This window comes from Heterocephalus glaber, unplaced genomic scaffold, assembly GCF_053883595.1.
Source record: "Heterocephalus glaber isolate CG9 unplaced genomic scaffold, H.glaber_assembly_v1.0 deba00001461, whole genome shotgun sequence".
NCBI lineage: Eukaryota > Metazoa > Chordata > Mammalia > Rodentia > Bathyergidae > Heterocephalus > Heterocephalus glaber.
In genome coordinates this window covers 46620646-46626847 of record NW_028258308.1, presented here as the reverse complement: position 1 = coordinate 46626847, position 6202 = coordinate 46620646, and the positions used below count along the sequence as shown (strand labels likewise).

The window sequence follows — 6202 nt, the reverse complement described above, 5'->3', positions numbered from 1 at the left end:
AATAAATTTGTTGTTTGTAAGTTATGCAGTGTAATGTATTTTGTCATAGCAGCCTATGGCACTGCTGAATTTTATTGGAATTGATATATCAGTTTGGGACTAAGCAACTTCTTAATCCTATAGCTCTTACCCCTCCATAAACTTGGCATATCTGCCCATCTGGATGTCTTTTTATATTCTTCTCCACGTGGCTTGTGGCTTTTTATTGCTCTCGTCTTTTACGTCTTCTGCTAACCTAGCACAGTCATGTGCTGCTGATGTCATTTCTGTCTCAGATGGACAGTGTGTGCAACGGTAGTTGTGTGGGTTATAACAAAGCTGAAAACATCCCACTTACAGATGGTCTGTTACTGGTTTGTAAAAATACAGTTGAAGTTTTCAATTTTTACTGTGGAATAATAATAGAGTTAGAGGAATCTCTAAGTCGTGTGTAGTGATGCAGGCTGTAATCCCAGCACTGTGGGAGCCTGAGGCAGGAGGATCACAAGTCAGAGCCCAGCCTGGGCAACTTAAAAAAAACCTGTCACAAATTTTTTTTAAAGTGCTGAGGATGTAGTTTACTGCAAAGATCCCGGTTCAATCCCTTATACTGTACAAAAGAAAAGAAGGAAAAAGAAACAAGTGAAAACAGTGAGCAGGCTCCCGCGGCCCCTGAGCCAGTCCCCCAGTGCTGTATTTTCCATAACTGCAGTGAATCTGAGAACCCAGAACTTGGCCACTTATGTGTGTTCAGCCTGTGCCATCTGTCACATATGTGGAATCAGGCAGCCACCGCCACCCTCAGGCACAGCTGCCTGCCTGCCACCCCTGACAGCCTTGTCCCTGTCCCTATGAGGCTGTCACTTCTGTACAGCTTTCACGTGGATCTGGGAGAGGAGCATCCTCCAGCCCCGGAGATACTGAGCATCAGGATCAGAGGGTGGATAGCAGGAGGGGCCTGACAAGAAGAAGACAGGTCACGGAGGGGACAGAGGGGCAGCTGATAAGAGGGGGTGGGCCTGGGCTGCCCCGGGCACCACTGGCATTCCATGGGTGCCCAGGACTTTGTGGCCGTGGCCATGCAGGTATGGTCAGCAGGAGGAGCAGGGCCTTATCACAGCTGCTGAGGCACCAAAGACTCAGAGCAGCCCTTCCTAGGTGGTGGTCACACAGCTGGGCTGGAGTCCACCTGGGAGGGGTAACAGGCATGGGGATTTGATTTCCCTCAGAGGGAAGGTGGCCCTCACCTGCCCCTGGGCAACCCTGGTGTTGGGTGTGACAGGGCTTGTGGGCGTGGCCCTGTGGGCCTGACCAGTGACAGGGGTGTGGCCCTAGGGCAGGACCTTTGAGGGTGTGTTTCACACCGCAGAGCCAATGGCTGGGCACGCTGGGTGGGACGTTGGGGGTGCAGGCACAGTGCGTGGCTCTTAGACATTTCCACCCTAAATCTGCTGCAGGCAGTGTCAGCTCCATTTCCTCCAAACGTCTGCCTCCTCACCAGGATCCACTCCTGCATCCCACCAGGTTTCATCCTGCACGTCCCCACAGCGTCTGCCTGAGCCTGTGTGCACTTGTTCTCTGTTCCTGGCGGGCATGCCTGTATGAGAGCTGTGTGGAGCACTGTTAACTCAGTCCAGCTCTCCCTTCAGCAAGAAAATGCCACTAAGGCCCAGGACGTAGATGTGAATTCATTCCATTGCCTTCTCCAATAGGAGGTGCTCCCTCCACGCCAGATATTCCTGTGGCCCTGGGAGCACCAGTAGGTGAGTCAGGTGCTGCAGTGTCCTTTCAGGGCCTAAAGCTCATCCTTGCTGTCCAGGGCTCCCACCCCACACCTTAGCCAGCAGAGCCCCTTTCACCTCCTGCCTGTGGTATAAGGTTCTAGAGAGCATGGCATACAACGATGTCAATCAGAGTCTCGTGTCCTGCTGAGTCTGAAACTTTGGGGCCATGTTTCCTAGACATTTGGTCCCAAAAGTTTGTAATATCCAGTTAAATATTGACCATGTCTCAAAGTTACAAATTTAACTAAATCAGTTAGAGTATTTAGTAAGTAAATAGCTATTGGAGGGAAAAAATGTACTATTACTTAAAATACTGTGCAGTCATGTCCACAAGTAAATGAAATTGATAGTGTGATGTTCTGTGAATTTCCCCTGGAGATGTAAAACAAATTGCTGCTCATAATTGCAAAGTTGCCAATCAAAAAAAGAAGAACAGGAGGAGGAGGAAGGGGAGGGGGAGGGGGAAGGGAGGGGAGAGAGGGGAGGGGGGAAGAAGAATACTGAGTGGACAAGTCCAGCTTGGCAAATAAATGACTTCCACAACAGCAGAGACCTTACTGGTACCTGTCCTATCAAAGCCACCACCCCCACTTACCAAGCTTCTGTTCTCTAGGGTTCTAATTTACATAGCAAAAGGAAGGCCCAGAATCCTTGGTTAGAAATGTGTGTTTATGTGCAGTTGGTTCTCACCCTTATGGAGAATTCCACTCCTCTCAGCAAAGGAAGAGGCAAATAGCTCTGTTTGGCCCCACTCTGGGACAGAGCCTCAGCACCTGGAGAGGACTCACAGTTGATGAGACCCCACAGCCTACCACAAGTGGCCCTTACCTTGACTAAAGCTTGGAGACCATTGCTCCACCCCTTCCTCTGGCTCTTACATTCTTTCTGCCTCCCTCTTCCATGGTGATACCTGAGCTTTGGAGGGGGTGTTATAAAGTTATTGCTTTCATCAAGAGCTGCATGGGGGTGCTGCTGTGCCACAGCACAATACCTAGCACATTGGCAGCCACTTAGTTTTAGAATGGCACAAACATCAAGAGCACATGGCTTCAGTTACCAGGAAAGAGCCTAGCTGATATGCATAAACATCGCACACATCCGAAGTAGCTCCTTCATTTTGTCCTTTTTCTGGCACTGCAGTTGAACAAAGGGCATTTGCACTGAGCTAAATCCCTGACCCCTTTTTATCTTTTGTTTTTGACAGAGTCTTTGAAATCACTGTGTTGCCCAAGCTGGCTCGAACATCTAATCATCCTGCCTCCATCTGGGATTACGGGCTTGTACACCATATCTGTCACGAATACCTACTGGTACGTGCTTTGAAGTTTCTGTTATATTGTCCTCATTCTCTGGGAAAGAAACACAACCTGTGATTCCACTGTGGCTCCAGGGGCATCCACAAGCAGTAACCAGTGTGGCCATAGCCCTTCTGTTTTGCACCATTTTTCAAATGTGCTTGGGACAGGCAGCTTTACTGGCTCCCATTTGGCCCAGCTTGATTTTGCATCCTTTATTATCTATATGCTCAGATGGAATTCGCCCAGTCTGGTGTGCAGGTTATGCCCCAGCCAGCACCTGCCAAGAGTATTCTCTTCTAGGGAGCAAACATAAACATTCTGCTTCTTTGGAGGAGACAGCTCCTCACCCACTATAAACTTGGTTCTCTTCATCTGTGACCATCTTGAGATCTGGATTCTCCAGTAGCAGTTCTGTTAGATTAGGTTCATGCTGCCTGGGGACAGACTTTTGCTTCTGAGACAGTGCATTGCAATACTTATCACCAGGACCTAAACAGAAAACCCTTTCCTTTACAATCGCCCCTCTCCCCTGACTTTTTGCTAGGCCTCACAGAACTGACTGCACCTTGATTTTGACAACTTTTCTGCTTTCCTTATATTCTTCTCTTATCCTGTGAGAGCTTCTCTGAAGGGATTTGTGATTCATCATACTGTAGTTACATTTGTCTTTGTCCCTCATTTCTGGGATGTTGCAACAGCTGTTGGTCTTGTCTAGTCCATATTGAAGGGGAAGAGTTGTGTTATTAAGAGTCTGTGCTATGACCCTGTAATCACGCATGATCAACAAGGAGGCTTAGGAGTTATTCTTGGGCTAAGTTTACCTGGAGTATATCTGGTTTTTTCTTCCTCTTTTTTAATGAAAAACATCCAAAAAGTTTGACAATAGGTTAGGAAAAGTTAAATTGCTGACACTAAGCTAGTTTGCAGTTTTTTTTTTTAATTTGGTCCTTTGCTGTAAAAATGCATGTAGTTTTAAGGTCAATTAATTATTAACTGTAATAAATGTGCCAGTAGCTCAGATGTCTTTTCTCTTCTCTGTTTGAGGCAGGACCTCACTATGTAGTTCAAGCTGTTCTTGAACTCACTATGTAGTCCAGGCTGGCCTCAAACTTGTGGTGATTCTCCTGCCTCAGCCTCCCAACTGCTGGGATTACAGGCATGAGCCACCACTCCTGCCTCATATGTTGTTTTCTAATGAGAGATGTAGCAACCCTGAACCTCAGTTTTTCTCATGTTTACATAATACAGATATTCTAAAGTACTGATAAAGCTAGAATAAAGCCTCACTTTTTATCTCACAAATGGCTGATACCAATATCTGCAACTATGAGGTGTCTGTTGTAGAATGTTTTAAAAAGTGACTAACTGGTATAATAGTTCTCACCATAATTATTACATAGATAATGTTTATTCTTTAGAAATTATTATCTGATGAGAGCTAAGTTAAAAATAGTTTCCTCATACTCATTATATTTAGTAAATCAGCCTCAAGAACCTGTTCTCTGATAAGCACTGGTTTAAGGCTTTTGCATATATAAATCTGCTTTCAGGGAGTCCTTTTTAATATGAATTTTATAATGATGAGTAAGGGATGACCTCTGGCTGAAAGTTTTCCAACATGAATTACATTCACAGGGCTTCTCTGCAGTATGAATTTGTTGATGTACAAGAGTAGGAGCTCTGTCTAAATATTTTCCTGCCTGTATTATATTTGAAGGGTTTTTCTACTGTATGAATCCTCTGATGTTGAGCAAGAGCTGCACTTTGGCCAAATGACCTCAAACATTCTACACATTGGTAAGATTTCTCTCTAGTATGAATTCTTTGATGATTTCTTAGGGATGAGTTACACCTGAATTTTTCCCCATAATCTTTGCATTCATAGGGTCTTTTGCATGTATGTGTTCTTTTATGTTGACCAAAAGCTGAACTTTGTCTGAAGGCTTTCCCACATTTACATGGGTTCTCTCCAGTATGAATTCTTTCATGAATAATAAGGGTTGAATGGGAACTTAAGATCTTGCCATGTTCATTATAACTCTACAACTTCTCTCCAGTATGAATTAACCGATCTCTATTGAGTTGTGAAGTAGAAGTGAAGCCTTTTCCACATTGATTACATCTATAGGGCTTTTCTCCAGTGTGAATGCATTCGTGTTGAATGAATGAAGCACTCTGACTGAAGGCTCTCACACATTCACTGCATCTGAAATGCTTCTCTCTGGTATGAATTCTCTGATGATACTGAAGGGATGAGCTGAACTTAAATGTGTTACCACACTCACTACATAAGTAGGACTTCTTTCTGAGATGAAGCCTCTGACCTCCTGGAAGGGAAGTGGTACAAGTAGATGGCTTCCTGTGATAATTTATATATAAATTATATTTATGGGGATTTTCTCAAGCATGGATATTTTGTTTTATATAAAGGCAAGATCTTCTGCTAAAGGTTTTACCACATTCTTTACATCTATAGGATTTCTCCACAGTATGAGATCTAAGGTGCTTACAAAGGGATGCACTATGGCTTAAGGATGTCCCACATTCTTTATATATGTAGGGCTTCTCTCCAGCATGAGTTCTTTGATGTTGAATAACAGCTAAACTTTGGCTAAAGGCTTTTGAACATTCTCTACACTTAAAGGATTTCTCTCCATTATGATTTTTCTCATGCTCATGAAAGGGTGACTTTTACTGGCTATTCCCTTGGTCTTGCTGAGTTCCTCAGGGACAACTTTCTAAATTACCAGAATTTCTGTTAGAGGAAATAAAGAAGGAATCTAACCCAATTCAGAAGAGAAGCAGAAAGGAGGCCCATATGTTTCCTTAAAGCAGTGGCTCAGCTCTTTTCTACAAGGATGAGATGTGTGGTGTCCATGATGTTAGTTTAAAAATATTGGTGAACAAACATGGTGGAACCACACTGACTGACCAACATGACCAACCAAAATGGTTGGAAAACATGGCATGAATCCATGTGGCTGACCCACAGGGTGAACCAAAATGACTGATAAACATGGCAGACCCATGCTACTTACAAACATGGTGAATTAAAATGGCTACCAAACATTGTGGAAAGGTGGACTACTAGGATGAAACAAGGCCTTGAGAAAGTGACTCACTAAGGATACCTAGAGATAA

The 6202-nt window shown here is 44.3% G+C and overlaps 1 pseudogene; it reads right to left on the bottom strand.

Annotated features, from left to right (window-relative positions):
* Window positions 1-4578: 4578 nt before the first annotated feature.
* Window positions 4579-5999, bottom strand: LOC106008325 (uncharacterized; annotated as a pseudogene).
* Between the last annotated feature and the right edge of the window lie 203 nt (window positions 6000-6202).